The 14,923-nt window shown below is 41.5% G+C and overlaps 1 long non-coding RNA gene across 1 annotated transcript; it reads left to right on the plus strand.

Annotated features, from left to right (window-relative positions):
- The first annotated feature begins 1,173 nt into the window (after positions 1 to 1,173).
- On the plus strand, positions 1,174 to 6,927 carry LOC110792311 (uncharacterized). The gene is made up of 7 exons (XR_008921329.1): positions 1,174 to 1,963; positions 3,596 to 3,770; positions 3,854 to 3,883; positions 3,961 to 4,042; positions 4,122 to 4,223; positions 4,329 to 4,473; positions 6,703 to 6,927. It is a non-coding gene; the product is annotated as an uncharacterized lncRNA (long non-coding RNA).
- Positions 6,928 to 14,923: the final 7,996 nt, after the last annotated feature.

Raw genomic sequence — 14,923 nt, forward strand, 5'->3', positions numbered from 1 at the left:
ATAGCACATAGGGGAATGAAACCAAATGACGTGCTCGCCACCTCTCGGATGGAGCACGCGAAGCAACCTAGCCTATAGAAGAGCTTTCGCCTAGTCCTAAGCTAGATAAGCTTGCATATAATAGGAACAATCATTCACTTGCATGAATTAAGCTCACAATTACTTGCCAAACCTAAATCATACATTCCAATCTAATTCAATCAACTAGCATTTGCAACTACTACTCAATTGATCATGAAAAATCCTAGCACAAAATCAATTTAATCACATCAATCATTCATCAATCAAATCATCAAGTTCCCCTAATTAAGCCCCTAGATTCTCCGCTTTCCCTAACCTAGCTAATTCAACTCACTAATCATACTAGAAATCAAGAAATCCATTAATTCTAGACTAGCAAGCATGAAATTGAAAGATTAGAAAGAGAGAATCAAAGACTAGAACAATCAATTGAACAATCAACAAGAGAATTAAGGATCAAAGTAACTAAAGTAAAATCAAGAAGAATTAAAGAATTGAAGGAATTAAAGAACAATCAACAATCACAATAAAAGAAAGAATTAAGAAATTGAATTGAATTTTACAAAATTAGAAGAAGAGTTTAGAGAATTACAACTTTAATGCTTCAATAGAGGAGAGTTTCTCTCTCTAGAAATGCTGAAAAACTAACTTTGAGAATCTAAAAATGTCAACTAAAATTCTACACAAATAAAATAAAATGAAAAATCTATTTATAAGTTTTCCCAAATAAAGCCGAAATTCGAAAAAGAGCAGCCCGCGCAGCCATTTGATCGCACAGACCCTCTGTGCGACCGAACGTAAAAGACCCATTCGAGCAAATACTGAGATCTGTGCGAGGAAAGGCAGCGACGATCACTTCCTTCGTCATGTGCTACCGAATGAGGAACCTTTTTCGGTCGAATGGGATTTCTTTGGCTCATATCTCCTCTGCAGTATGATTCGCTCGAACAGAAGGGCCTGTGTGGGCGCACAACTCTTGTGCGGTCGAGTAGAAAATCTGTGCGGTCGCATCCCAAATTTGAGACATTCTTCCTCAAAAAATCCACTTTGTGCGACCGAACAAAAAGGAACGTTCAGTCGCACAATCCCTGTGTTGTCGAACATAAAGACCGTGCGGTCGCTTTCCAAATTTGAGACATTCACTAGTGGAAAAAACCCCTGTTGTAGCCCCCTTGTTGAGGGGGGCATACATAAGCGCGCCTCAATAACTACTTAGTCAACGCGGGTCAAACATTATAAAGGGTTGTTATAGCGAACATTTTTATTGTTCGCTTCGATAACTATTGTTGAAGGGGGCATTTAAGTGTTTGCATCAACAAAGTATCATCTGTTGAAGCGTACACTCCAATGTTCGCTTCGACAAAGTTAGATAGGCATATACTCCAAATTTTAATTCTCTCTCCTCCTCATTTCTTCTGTTAGCCTGGAGGATTCCTTTCTCTCTCCTCTCTCCCCTCTCATGGTTTAAAACTTCTCAAACCCTCCGCCTCTTTCGTCAACAACTCGGACTCCCTCTTACTCTCCTCAAAGTCGGACTCCATGGAAGAGTTGCAAAGCTAGGGTCTCGCCGCCGACTTCTCTCCCTCCTCAAACTCGTCGATCTATCTCCCTGCTCAAGCTCAACACAATTTCCTCAATCGTATCTCAATTCAACCGCTATCTACTTCGTATTCTCGAGCAAGGCGGCGGTGTTGTCTCAAAATGATGTAACTCTTTCATCTCTCTCCTTCATCTTTCCTCCATTCTTCAATTCTTTTAGGTTTTTGATTTTTCATATTATTTTTTATTAATTTTTTTTATTTATAATTTAGGTTTTTGATTATTTTGTTGATTTTAACGAATTTTAATTTTCTAACTGGAGGTGGCGGTGGTGGAGGTGCGGCTTGGGTTTCGGTAGGTCGTGGGTGGTCAGATTATGAGGCACAAGCAGGTGATGGCTGTGGTAAATAGATCTTCTTCTTCTTCTTGGAACTACTCTCATCATCACCAATTAACGCTTTACAATTGTGGTGAATTCGGGTTTTTGATTTTAGTTTTTTTTGTCTCTGATTAGTTGCGGTTGTGCTGGTGGTTTTAATCTGAATTCATTGATTAGTTTGGATGCATGATTAATTTTTTGTTTTTGGCAAGTTTTGGTTGTATTCTCTGATTAGTTTTCTCTGATTAGTTGTCTCTACTTAATTGTGTTGGAGTTTGGACTTTGGAGCATGATTATAGTGGTGGTTATATTTTGTATTAATTTTTGGCAGGTGTTGATGCTCCAGTCACACTTTCATTCTTCACTTATTTTGGTTTGACTTCAGTTTACGGGAGTATCATGCTCTTTAGGCATAAGAAATTGGTGGTATGTTTAGTCTTATTTTGGTTTGCCTTGTGTCTGCAGTTATGCAGAAGTTTGAGAAAATACTCATTACATAGGAATCTGAGCATGTCTTTCCCTTCCCTATCAGGAGGACAATAACAACAGTAAAGGATGGGTTTCCTATGCCTTATGCCCTTAGTAGAAGAATTTCTTTTTAAGATTAGCATCATTCAAATTGGAAATTATACAAGCTCATTCTTATTCGAGTGAGGTTAGTGTATCTAATACAATCAAACTGTGAGCATAATAGGATTCATGTTTAGTCTTATTTTGGTTTGCCTTGTGTCTGCAGTTATGCTTATATAAATTTGAGAACTTGTAAATAAAATTTGGTATTGTTAGCATGAATTCTTATTAGTGTGCCCTTGAATTGTGTTTTCACTAGTGGAAAAAACCCCTGTTGTTTTTAGTTCCATTTTTATTCTGCTACAATATTGCTCTTGCTGTTGTTGAGTTCCTATTCTGGGGTTTTGTGAGATCGGAAACTGTCCATAGACAGCTGCCTGTGGGGCTTTGACAGGTTCAACAAGGACTAAAATAGGTGCAACAATAAACTTTGTCACCTTCTACTTGGTTGCATTGCCTGTACCAGTTGTTATGGCATTTTTGGTCAAGGTTCGATTTATCGGTCTGTGGTTTGGGCTCGCAGCAGCTCAACCAGCTGGTGTACCTGATGCAACCAACTGGTGTACCTAATATAGCCTGCTATAGTATCTGATAATAACGCAGATTGTAAACACTTCTTTATTGCAAGTATTATGTTAACGGTGTGAAAAAAAACTAGTCTGCCCCCCTAGAGATTTTTTTAGTCTTTTTTTGTTTCCTGGTTAAAAATTTAATCAAGCCAGGTCGTCGAGCACCTGTCAAAATTTGAAAATGTACGCACAGTCCGCAGCCAACCTCCGTGCCTCTTGCTTTGCCGAGGACCAGTCTCATATTAACTAGTTCTACTTACAAGGCTTTTGAATATGGCTGAGTATGAGTAGTGCAAGGTGCTTGTAGCTTAACCCTTGCATAGTTGCATGCATAGGGGCTCATTCAGTTATCCATCCTGTTGCATGGAAACAAACTGTGGTTTGATACTTAACATAAGAAAGGACTTTGATAACCAAATTAGGAGCTTCTATAGCTATGTTATTTTATGTGGAGCTTTTTCCTTTCTGTTACTTTTCAACTAAATCTAATAGCGTTTGCTTACTTCTAATTTTCAAGGTAGATGAAGCATCATTGCAAAAAGCGCTGCATTTGGTGTACAGCCTCAATCAGGACTATGTAGCTGTTCTGTTTTATGCTTCTTCGAGAACTTCAGACCAAGCTATTCAACCCTGTCTTCCTTATATCCATCTATTCCTCATTTTGCAATAGAAGAATCAGCCATCAGACCAAGGTTTGGACTTAAAACCAAATCTTAGTTTTTTTTAATTGAACAATTAGTTTTCAACATGTGTAACAATGATTACTTTTGTGCAGCATACTGTCAAAATATGGAATCTTGTGTTTGTAAGTTACTTTCATTTCTTTTTAAGTTATTTCTTTTCGTGCCGAATCAGATTCATGAAGTTTTACTCAACTTTCAGGGCATACCAACTGTACAAATTTAATGATGGGATTTGTCCGAATAGAGCGACTACGCAGGGGTTGAAAGGCTTCCCTGTAAAGGTATCATGCTTACTAATTAGCTTTACTTTTTTTTGGGTAACTACTTGGATATATAATTTATGATTTGTTTCCAAATCAGTGTGCTCAACAAGTCGGTGCCCGCGAGTGTGGCTATTACATTATGAAGTTCATGCATGAAATAGTCACGTTACACCATAACTCTGATGAGCGGTTAGATAATGTTCGTTCTTTTACCATATGTTAGTTGAACTACTAATACTAGTACTTGTACGTAGTAGAATTCTTAATTTACAAGTAGCATTACTTATCATGTTACTTATTTCAGGCTTACACTCCAAGAAATGCGCCTTATACCGATGAGGAAATAGATGTGGTTCGTGAGCTATGGGCTAAGTTTTTTACAACCGAGTATTTATTTACTTAGGTTGTTTAGACACAAAGATGGAAGCGTTTATATCTTCATGGATTTGGTAAAGTTCTTTAATTTTTTCCATAATTACAAGTCTGCTGGATTTGCTAATTTATTGCTTTGAATACTAATATGCTGGTCTTGCTGCTGCTGTGAATACTGCTGTGAATACTGATCTGCTGGTCTTGCTACTGAATACTAATATGCTGGTCTTGCATGAAAGGAAAATGCTAGGTGTAGTCGTATTTGATTTTTTATACATGACATTGTCACACCTTTTACTATATGCTATGTTTTTTTGGGAACTGAAGTTAACAGTGGAATCAAATCCCCTGCATACTCCAGGCGTACAACAACCTGGCTTCAGTTTGTCAATTACACTGCTAAGAGGGCTTGTGTAAGAGACTCTTCATATACAAGAGGAATACAAGCTGAACTAAAATGACAACAAATAGTCCACAAACTACAAAATATGCATAGGTTACTCAGAGCCTGCATCTGTTCTACTGAGCACCTAGAAGCTGTTCTGAAATCTGACTACAATGTGTATGAATAGCATGCCAATTCTTCCACTGAGCAGAAAACTGCCATTCATGCATGCTCAGACAGATCCCATAAATGAATTTAGAAAATAGCATACCATAAAGTTTATAATAAGTGGTGTTTTTATTTGTATTTCTTTTTCTAGAAATCTTGACCTCCTCCCCCAATTTCAGTAGTCACTGGTCCGTATAGGTCCAGGAAATTCAGTCATCTGCAGTATAGAAAACCACATTCTAGAGCCAAAAGGGCAAAGAATTATGAATGTGTAAACTTTCATCCCTAGATCCATACAAAGAACCAAAAGGATCGCAATCCACATTCCAACTAATTAGCTTGTAAGCTGTTAGCAATCTCTGATGCATCAGGGATCAAGTGACGAATAAGTTCTCAATAGAAGCCTGGTTATTATACACAATTCTTCTCCATTCCTCTCTCTGAAAAAGACCTAGCAGCAGTTAAAACCTTTCTTTAATGAAAAACTGATCATCTTTTAAGGTTCAAGCCCCCCCTCCAAATTTATTAACAAGATCTTCTCCATCATCCGAGAAACACTACTTTTACTTGAGTCAAATTTCACCTCTACTTTTCACTTTCTAAAACTCATTCCAATCTACGTATGCACAATTAAGGCTCATTGGGTCGTTATAGGTCATATTTAGAGCTAAAATAACATTTCCGCTCCCAACTTTGAACTAAAGAACCTAAGGACTCATTTGATTCTTATTGCATGATTAATATGCATAGTTTTAACTTTCTAAAACTCATTCCAATCTACGTATGCACATTTAAGGCTCATTGGGTCGTTATAGGTCATATTTAGAGCTAAAATGACATTTCCGCTCCCAACTTTGAACTAAAGAACCTAAGGACTCATTTGATTCTTATTACATGATTAATATGCATATTTTTAACTTTATAAAACTCATTAGAATCTATTTATGCATATTTAAGGCTCATTAGGTCGTTATAGGTCATATTTAGAGCTAAAATGACATTTCCGCTCCCAACTTTGAACTAAAGAACCTAAGGACTCATTTGATTCTTATTACATGATTAATATGCATATTTTTAACTTTATAAACTCATTCGAATCAATTTATGCACATTTAAGGCTCATTAGGTCGTTATAGGTCATGTTTAGAGCTAAAATGACATTTCCGCTCCCAACTTTGAACTAAAGAACCTAAGGACTCATTTGATTCTTATTACATGACTAATATACATAGTTTTAACTTTCTAAAACTCATTCGAATCTATTTATGCACATTTAAGGCTCATTAGGTCGTTATAGGTCATGTTTAGAGCTAAAATGACATTTCCGCTCCCAACTTTGAACTAAAAAACCTAAGGACTCATTTGATTCTTATTACATGACTAATATACATAGTTTTAACTTTCTAAAACTCATTCGAATCTATTTATGCACATTTAAGGCTCATTAGGTCGTTATAGGTCATGTTTAGAGCTAAAATGACATTTCCGCTCCCAACTTTGAACTAAAGAACCTAAGGACTCATTTGATTCTTATTACATGACTAATATACATAGCTTTAACTTTCTAAAACTCATTCTAATCTACGTATGCACATTTAAGGCTCATTGGGTCGTTATAGGTCAACAACGTACTTAATTATCTCTATAGTCTGCAATTATATCTTTTAATTTTATGCTTCAATGGAATGTAAAGACAATATCGTGAGTGTAAACTTTGGTACTCATATATATTTTCCTTCCATGCAACTTGCAGGCTAGGGATCGAGTCGATTGGAAGAAAGTCAACACGACCTTACTTAAGGTTTGTAATGCATGATCTAAAGGGACCTAAGTGGCTGGATTAGAGACATTTGTTAGATTAGCTCTCTAGCCTTTTGTCTTTAGTTGTTAATATTAGTTGTAATTTGTTAGACTAGCTAGGTGTTTAAAAATTGTAAACATACGTACTATATATACGCTTTGCTCTGTTGGGTTAATATAAATGAAGTTAATGTAATGATTTATTTATCAAAGATAAGCAGATTCATACCTTTGCTATTTTGGTGTTGATTGGGTACAGGTTTCAATACTCAATGGAGTATATATCTAGTTGTGGTTATTGCCGCCTATTTTATATTTTAAAAGAATTTGGAAAAAAAAAATTAATGTTGTTGAAGGGGGCTTTTAATGTACGCCTCAACAACATATGAATTTTTGGCGCAAAAATAAGGACCTGTTGAGGGGGGCATTTAAGAAGTGAGCCTCAACAGAGGAGGCTGTTGAGGCGGGCTTCTTAAATGCCCCCCTCAACAGGTCCTTATTTTTCGCGTTTCTGTAGAGGTTGTTGAGGCGGGCTTTTGAAAGCCCCCCACAACAGATCACCTGTTGAGGCGAACAAAGCCCGCCTCAACAGATCACTGAGCTGTTGAAGCTACGTCTGTCGCAGCGGGCCTTGTTCGCCTCAATAAACCCAAAATGCCCCCCTCAACAGGTATTTTTTCCACTAGTGATTCTGCCTCCAAAAATCCATTTTGTACGACCGAACAACAGAGCACGTTCGATCGCACAGAACTGGATATTCCTTGATGCCCATTTGCACTCCTCTGTTCGGGCGCACAAATCATCACTCGATCGCACAAGCCCTGTTTTGGCTTGATTCTACTTGTCTTCCATCACTTTTTATCATAATCACCTATAAAGCACAAGATGGAACGAAACTTATAAAATTCACACAAAAAACTATAAAAACTATAAAAAAGCATAACAACTAACATAAAATCCTAAGCTAAGAGCGACATAAATGTCGCTCATCAAACTCCCCCAAGCTAAGCGTTTGCTAGTCTCTAGCAAGCTAAACTCAATTAGGGAAGAATGAGCAACTATTAGAATCCTAAAAACTGACAAAAACAAAAATCCGGCAAATCTAATCAAGGCAAGACCTAAAAGAAATGAAAACAAACCAAGAAAAGAAATAAAGAAAAGAAGAAGAAAAGAAAAGAAAAGAGGAGAAAGCAAAATTAAACTACAAAATCCAAGATAGGGCCTCTATTATTGAACGAGTATAAAAGAACACTAATATTACCAATCAAATAAATGAGTACTGTTAGGAGGGAAAATACTCTCTTGGTGACGTGGGCAAACGTGGCAAGCATTGCATACGTGGCTGCCAGCAAGGCACATGGTGGCACAGTTCGAACTCACTCTCAACTGTTGGGATCAAAACAGCCGTTGCAAACCCTTGATGAAGCCGGCCTTCATTACGCATTTATTGTCTAATTATGTGCAATTAAGCACAAACGTTACACTTTTATTGTAAATGCCTATAAAATCGCTTAGTCTTGTCTATTTAACATACACGATTTCTAAGCAATAAACACACTATCATCCTATGCTATTACAACTTGCTCTCACCATTTTCAATTATCTAGCTCGATCGATTGTTAGCACCATCATCAAGGCAAGTTCGTCTCTAAGTCGAATTTGCCCAAAACAATTTGGCGCCCACCGTGGGGCTGACAATCAAAAACAGCTTGATAATACCATTCCAATCACCATGGCCAGAAATAATAGCTCATCCGACGATATTACTCGCCGCTTTGAAGCCATGGAGCAGCGCATCAACATCCTCCAAAAGGAAAATGAGGCATTGCACTCTCAAGTCAGGTCCACCGCCTCCATCGCCACCGGATCCAGGTTCAAGTACCGGCGAGACACCTCCGGGCTAAACCGCCGCTTGGATCTTGACGCCGCTCCAGACCATCCCCTCCATATACCCTGTGACAAGCCTGGGGGTCCTGTTCTCGAATAGATCCGCGCGTTCGATCCGCTACCAAATCAGCCCCGCTCTAACCCGAGTTGGCTTCCCCCGCCTCCAACTCGACCATCTTCTGCAGATTCAGCGACAGTCGTCGCCACAACGGTTGCCCGGGTCACCCCACCTCAGGTCGGCATAACGACATCCACCATGGTGTCGGCTCCCACCTCCGTTCCGGCGTCTCGTCCGTTACCGCCCCCGATGATAACTATGTCGATGCCTCTGCCCGTTACACTTCCGGCACAAGGGTCAGCGCCAGTGACTCAAATGCCATGGAACCAACTTTTCTCTCAGCAAGTCGTCCAACCTGTCGTCAACCTAGTCACTTCGGCGCCAGGAGCACCCCCCAGTTGATGGCGGTTCCTTTAGCCAGTCAGGCGCCACAAGCAGCGTTTCCAAATGCCCTAATGCGCCCTGACTCTTCTCGAAACTATTCTCCATACACACCTCTTAACAGGTCAGTCGTTCCAGTTAGTCACGGTTTCGTAACTCCTTTTCCTTATGTTGCAGGTACCCACGCTACCCAAGGAACACCCCCTTACATGCAACAAGTGGTACCGCAATTCACTCCTCACCAACCTCATGGTGCATATCCACAAAACACCTATTATCAACATCTCCAAGCTAGCCTTCCCGAAACGTTCATCCCCCTCGTCCCGGTGCTCAACAGCATCTGTGAGAACACCAATCACCAACTCCAACAAATCATGACTATGATAAACAAAATCCCAGGTGTGCCAACACCAATCAAAGAAGCAAGCCTAGACAGTTATGCCGACTCCCCATATGCCGACCCCATTGATGCAATCGACATCCCGAAGCGATTCAGCCCACCCAACATGCCCATGTATGACGGGACGACCGATCCAAGAGAACATATCTTGACCTAAAAACAATGGATGATGAACATTCCGGTCCCCAAACACATGAGAGAAGCCAGCCTTTGCAAGGGGTTCGGTTCGACACTGGTTGGGCCCACCTTGAAGTGGTTAACCAGCCTGCCAAATGGATGCATCACCTCGTTTTCTCACCTTGACAATATGTTCAATCAGCAGTTCGCTAGCAGCAGGTTCCTGGAGAAGCAGACAAGCGACCTATACCGAGTGATCCAACGCCCTGACGAACCCCTAAAGGATTATATAGCCCGGTTCATCAGGGAGAAGGTGACTGTTCCTGAATGTGATGTCCCGACAGCTATTGAAGCGTTCAGGCAGGGATTGTATGGAGAAACCGACCTTTGGAAAGATCTAATTAAATACCCCTGTAAAACGTTCAAAGATGCTCAAGCCAAAGCAATGGCACAAGTAAGGTTGGAAGAAACTCTCTACTCCCGGAAAGGGGGTAATGACTACTCAAAAACGGAAAGACGATTTCCCTATTCCAAGAGGAGCAATGATCGTCCTGCTCCTTATTCGCGACCTCAACATGTAGCAGTGGTGGAAGGTGACGACGACTCCGACTGGAAGAACAGCCCGGATCTGCCTCCAAAAATTAACGAATATTATTTCTATATTGACACTGTAGGTCTGATGAACCACATCTCGAAGATAGGGAAAGCAGTGCAGTGGCCACCGAAGTCCAGCAAACCCGAGTCGAAGAAGGATCCCTCAAAATGGTGTGATTTCCATGCCGACATCGGTCACACCACCAACGACTGCGTTGCGTTGAGAAGAGAAGTAGCCTATCTGTTAAAAAATGGTTACCTCAAGGACGTCATGTCAGACAAAGCTCATGGTGTTGTCAACAAAGACAACTCTAACTCTCCATCTCGACCTCCTCCACCTCCCCCTCATACTAAAACTGTGAATTTTATTGCTGGAGGTTCTGACATTTGTGGTTTAACTTATTCTGCAGCGAAGAGACACGCCCGAGAAAATGAGATAGATAGACCGGTCCGAGCCGTAGCCGCAAAATATCTAACCCCTATATCTTTTGATGAATCTGATGCCGGGGACATCTCGGATAAACATCATGACGGCATGGTAATATCCATTCCTGTTGGGAACTGCATGATCAAGCGAGTCCTTGTCGACAACGGTAGCTCAACCAACGTGATGATGCTCGACGCCCTCAAAGAGATGGGGCTCAACCCGGATACAGATGTCTTCAAAAAGTCCACCGTGCTAATAGGGTTCAATGTTGAAGCAAAGACCACCTTCGGAGAAGTTACCCTACCTGTTTACGCTCAAGCAATCAACCAACAGGTAAAGTTTTGTGTTATTGATTACCCTTTATCATACAACATTATCTTGGGCAGGCCATGGATCCACGACATGAAGGCCATCCCTTCGACATATCACCAAACCATCAAGTTCCCAACTCGATGGGGAGGAAATTAAGGGAGATTAGCAAGAGTCCAAAGAGTGTTACAAGGCGGCCCTAAAACCCTCAGCCACCAATAAATCCTCATTATAGCAATTACAGTCCAGTTCCAAACCAGCAAGCTACAATGAGCCCAAGTCCGAGCAACTCGACGAGGTCGTCTTAGATCCCACAAAGATGGAACAGGTTGTTTTTATTGGATGTGACGTACCCGACGACATCAGGTCGGAACTTGTCACGTTTCTCAAAGCCAATGCAGATTGCTTCGCGTGGTCCCATGAAGATATGCCTTGCATCAGCCCAGACGTCATCACTCACAAACTTAGTGTTGACCCCCGTCACAAGCTAGTTAAACAAAAACGGCGGAAGTTCGCTCCAGAACGCAACCAAATTATCAACGATGAAGTTCAGCAACTATTAGATACGGGAAAAATCAGGGAAGTGAAATACCCAGACTGGCTAGCCAATGTCGTCGTACTCAGAAAGAAGAACGGGAAATGGCGAGTTTGCATAGACTTCACCGACATCAACAAGGCGTGCCCCAAAGATTCTTTTCCTTTACCCCACATCGACGCCATGGTTGATGCTACCGCGGGACATGAGATGCTCACATTCATGGATGCGTTCAGTGGATACAACCAGATTTTGATGCACCCAGAAGACCAAGAAAAAACCGCATTCATCAAGGAGCGGGGAACTTATTGTTACAAGGTCATGCCGTTCGGCTTGAGAAATGCACGCGCCACCTATCAGCGCCTAGTCAACAAAATGTTCAGAAAACAGCTAGGCGACACAATGGAGGTCTACATAGACGACATGTTAGTAAAATCCAAGAAAGCCTCAGATCACATCTCGCATCTCCAACAAGCCTTCGACGTACTACGAAAGTACAGCATGAAGCTCAACCCCACCAAATGTTCATTCGGAGTCTCCTCCAGGAAGTTCTTGGGTTATATGGTTACTCAAAGAGGCATCAAAGCTAGTCCTGATCAGATCCGCACAATCATCAACCTACAATCACCTCGAAATCAAAAGGACGTACAGAAGTTAGCAGGCAGAGTGGCCGCCCTCAACCGCTTCATCTCTAGGTCGTCCGACAAATGCAAATTGTTCTACGACATCCTTAGGAAGAACGAGAAGTTCAGATGGACCGACCGACATGAAGCCGCATTACAGCAACTCAAGCAGTACCTGTCAAACCCTCCGCTACTGTCCAAACCAAAAGACAATGAAGAACTACAGATATACCTTGCAGTTACGGAGTCGACCATCTGTGCAGTACTAGTACGAGAGGAAGACGGAAAGAAACTGCTTGTTTATTACGTCAGTAAGTCTTTACTTAGCGCCGAAACAAGGTACTCTCATCTCGAAAAACTTGTCCATGCACTAGTCGTCGCTTCTGTTAAATTACGCCCTTATTTTGAATGTCATCCTATCACTGTTAGAACTAACTATCCCATGAAGTCAATCATGAGGAAGCCTGAGTTGTCTGGCAGGATGTCCAAATGGGAAATACAATTGGGTTGTTATGACATCAGGTACGAACCTCGCACAACTATCAAGTTGCAAGCTCTGGCTGATTTTGTGGCTGACTTCAGCCTGAGCCTCCAACACGAAGTCGATCACGAAGTCAACAAATTGACCGACGGTGAATCCTCATCAACATGGACTCTACATACTAATATACGGGGGACAGGCCTCGGCATCGTGCTAAGCCACAAGGGGACACCATAGTACAGTCTGTCTGTTGCGAGTTCAAAGCTACCAACAACGAAGCAGAATACGAAGCCTTGATCCTGGGATTATCATTAGCACTCGACATGAATATCCGACGACTTGAGGTACATTGTGATTCTTTGTTGACTATCAGTCAGATTAACAGGTCATATGCAGCGAAGGACTCAAAGATGCAGGCCTACTTGGAAATAGCAAAAAGGCTCGTGAACAAGTTCGACTGGTGCACCTTACAACAAATACCAAGAGATCAAAACACCCAGGCTGACGCCTTAGCCAACCTCGGCTCAAACATCAAACCTAAACTCACTTTCATCCCCGTAGTCCACTTAATGTATCCAGCCATCACCAAAGATACCCTACCCATCACCGAACAGTCCCAACCTACTCAAACGCCTTCATGGCGCGACCCCTACATACACTCGCTCAAACACAACACCACCCCACCTGGAGTCACCCACGAAAAATCCTTCCGCATGAAAGCCTCCAGATTCATCCTAATTCATGGAGTATTGTTCAGAAAATCAGTTGCAGGACCGTACCTGAGATGCCTAGATCATGACGAGATCGAGTCGACACTGCGCAGCATACATGATGGAGAATGTGGAAATCACGCCGGAGGAAGAATCTTAGCTCACAAAACTCTTACCATGGGATATTTTTGGCCCACCATGAAGAAAGACGCAATCGCCTTCGCTAAGAAATGCGACTCTTGTCAGCGGTTCGCATCTATCTCTCACCAACCTTGTGAAGTATTCCACCCCATCCTATCCCCCTTGCCCTTCATGAAGTGGGGAATGGACATAGTGGGACCTGATAGGTTATGATACATATGACACTACATAGATCATGCGGAAACAACCATTAACCCAGGACAACATATTATTTACACATAATCATATAGCATAATTTAGATGCATACTCTTTGTTGCGTGCCCTCCCTAGCTGCGCCCGAACCGAACAAGAACAAGTCTTTTAGGACTCCAAGTGTCGTCCCTCCGTAGATAGTCCACAGCACGTCCGGATCCGCCTTAAGATTGACCAACTAGAATCGCCCTTAAGGTACTAGAAAATTTCGGCACTTTATGAGCAAGATGTGTTTTAATTTTCTCTCAAAAACTCACTTTTGAATACTTTTAAACTTGTGTATAAATTATGACCCCTAGGCCTTTTATTTATAGAGTTATGGAAAAGGAATCGTAATCCTAGTAGGATGCGAATTAATTGGAATTAGAATCCTATATGAATTCTATTTAATTAATTTATCCAATTAGGAATAGAAATTTAATCATACACTGACTCTTGCAGATTCAGGAATCACGCATGAGCACAAACTCACACACACACGGCAGCCACAAGGGCTGCCCATGCGCGTGCGAGCAGCAGCCCGCGCAGCACGGCCCACGCAGCCGTGGCCCTTGGCGCGCGCTGGGCCTGCCTTGCGGTAGGCCTGGCCGCTGCCTTGGCTGGGCTTGTGGCGCGCATGCTTGCTGGGCGATGGCCCCGGCTTCGTGCTGGGCCTTCGTCCGGCAAGCCTCGTCCGATGCTTATTCGTACGATACGCTTCCGATTAAATTTCCATTTCCGGAATCTATTTCCGATTACGAACAATATTTAATATTTCCGATTCCGGAATTAATTTCCGTTTCGAACAAATATTTAATATTTCCGTTTCCGGAATTATTTTCCGATTCCGGTAATATTTCCGATTCTGACAATATTTCCGTTTCCGGCAATATTTCCGATTCTGGTAATATTTCCATTTCCAATAATATTTTCCGATACGTACCATGTTTCCGTTTCCGGCAACATCTACGACTTGGATAATATTCATATTTCCGATACGATCCATATTTCCATTTCTGGCAATATCATCGTTTCCGGAGTATTCATTTCTTGCCTGTGACGATCTTAGCTCCCACTGAAACCAAGATCCGTCGGTTCCGAATATTCATAGATGGAGTATTTAATGCCATTAAATACTTGATCCGTTTACGTACTATTTGTGTGACCCTACGGGTTCAGTCAAGAGTAAGCTGTGGATTAATATCATTAATTCCACTTGAACTGAAGCGGCCTCTAGCTAGGCATTCAGCTCACTTGATCTCACTGAATTATTAACTTG

This window comes from Spinacia oleracea, chromosome 5, assembly GCF_020520425.1.
Source record: "Spinacia oleracea cultivar Varoflay chromosome 5, BTI_SOV_V1, whole genome shotgun sequence".
Taxonomy (NCBI): domain Eukaryota; kingdom Viridiplantae; phylum Streptophyta; class Magnoliopsida; order Caryophyllales; family Amaranthaceae; genus Spinacia; species Spinacia oleracea.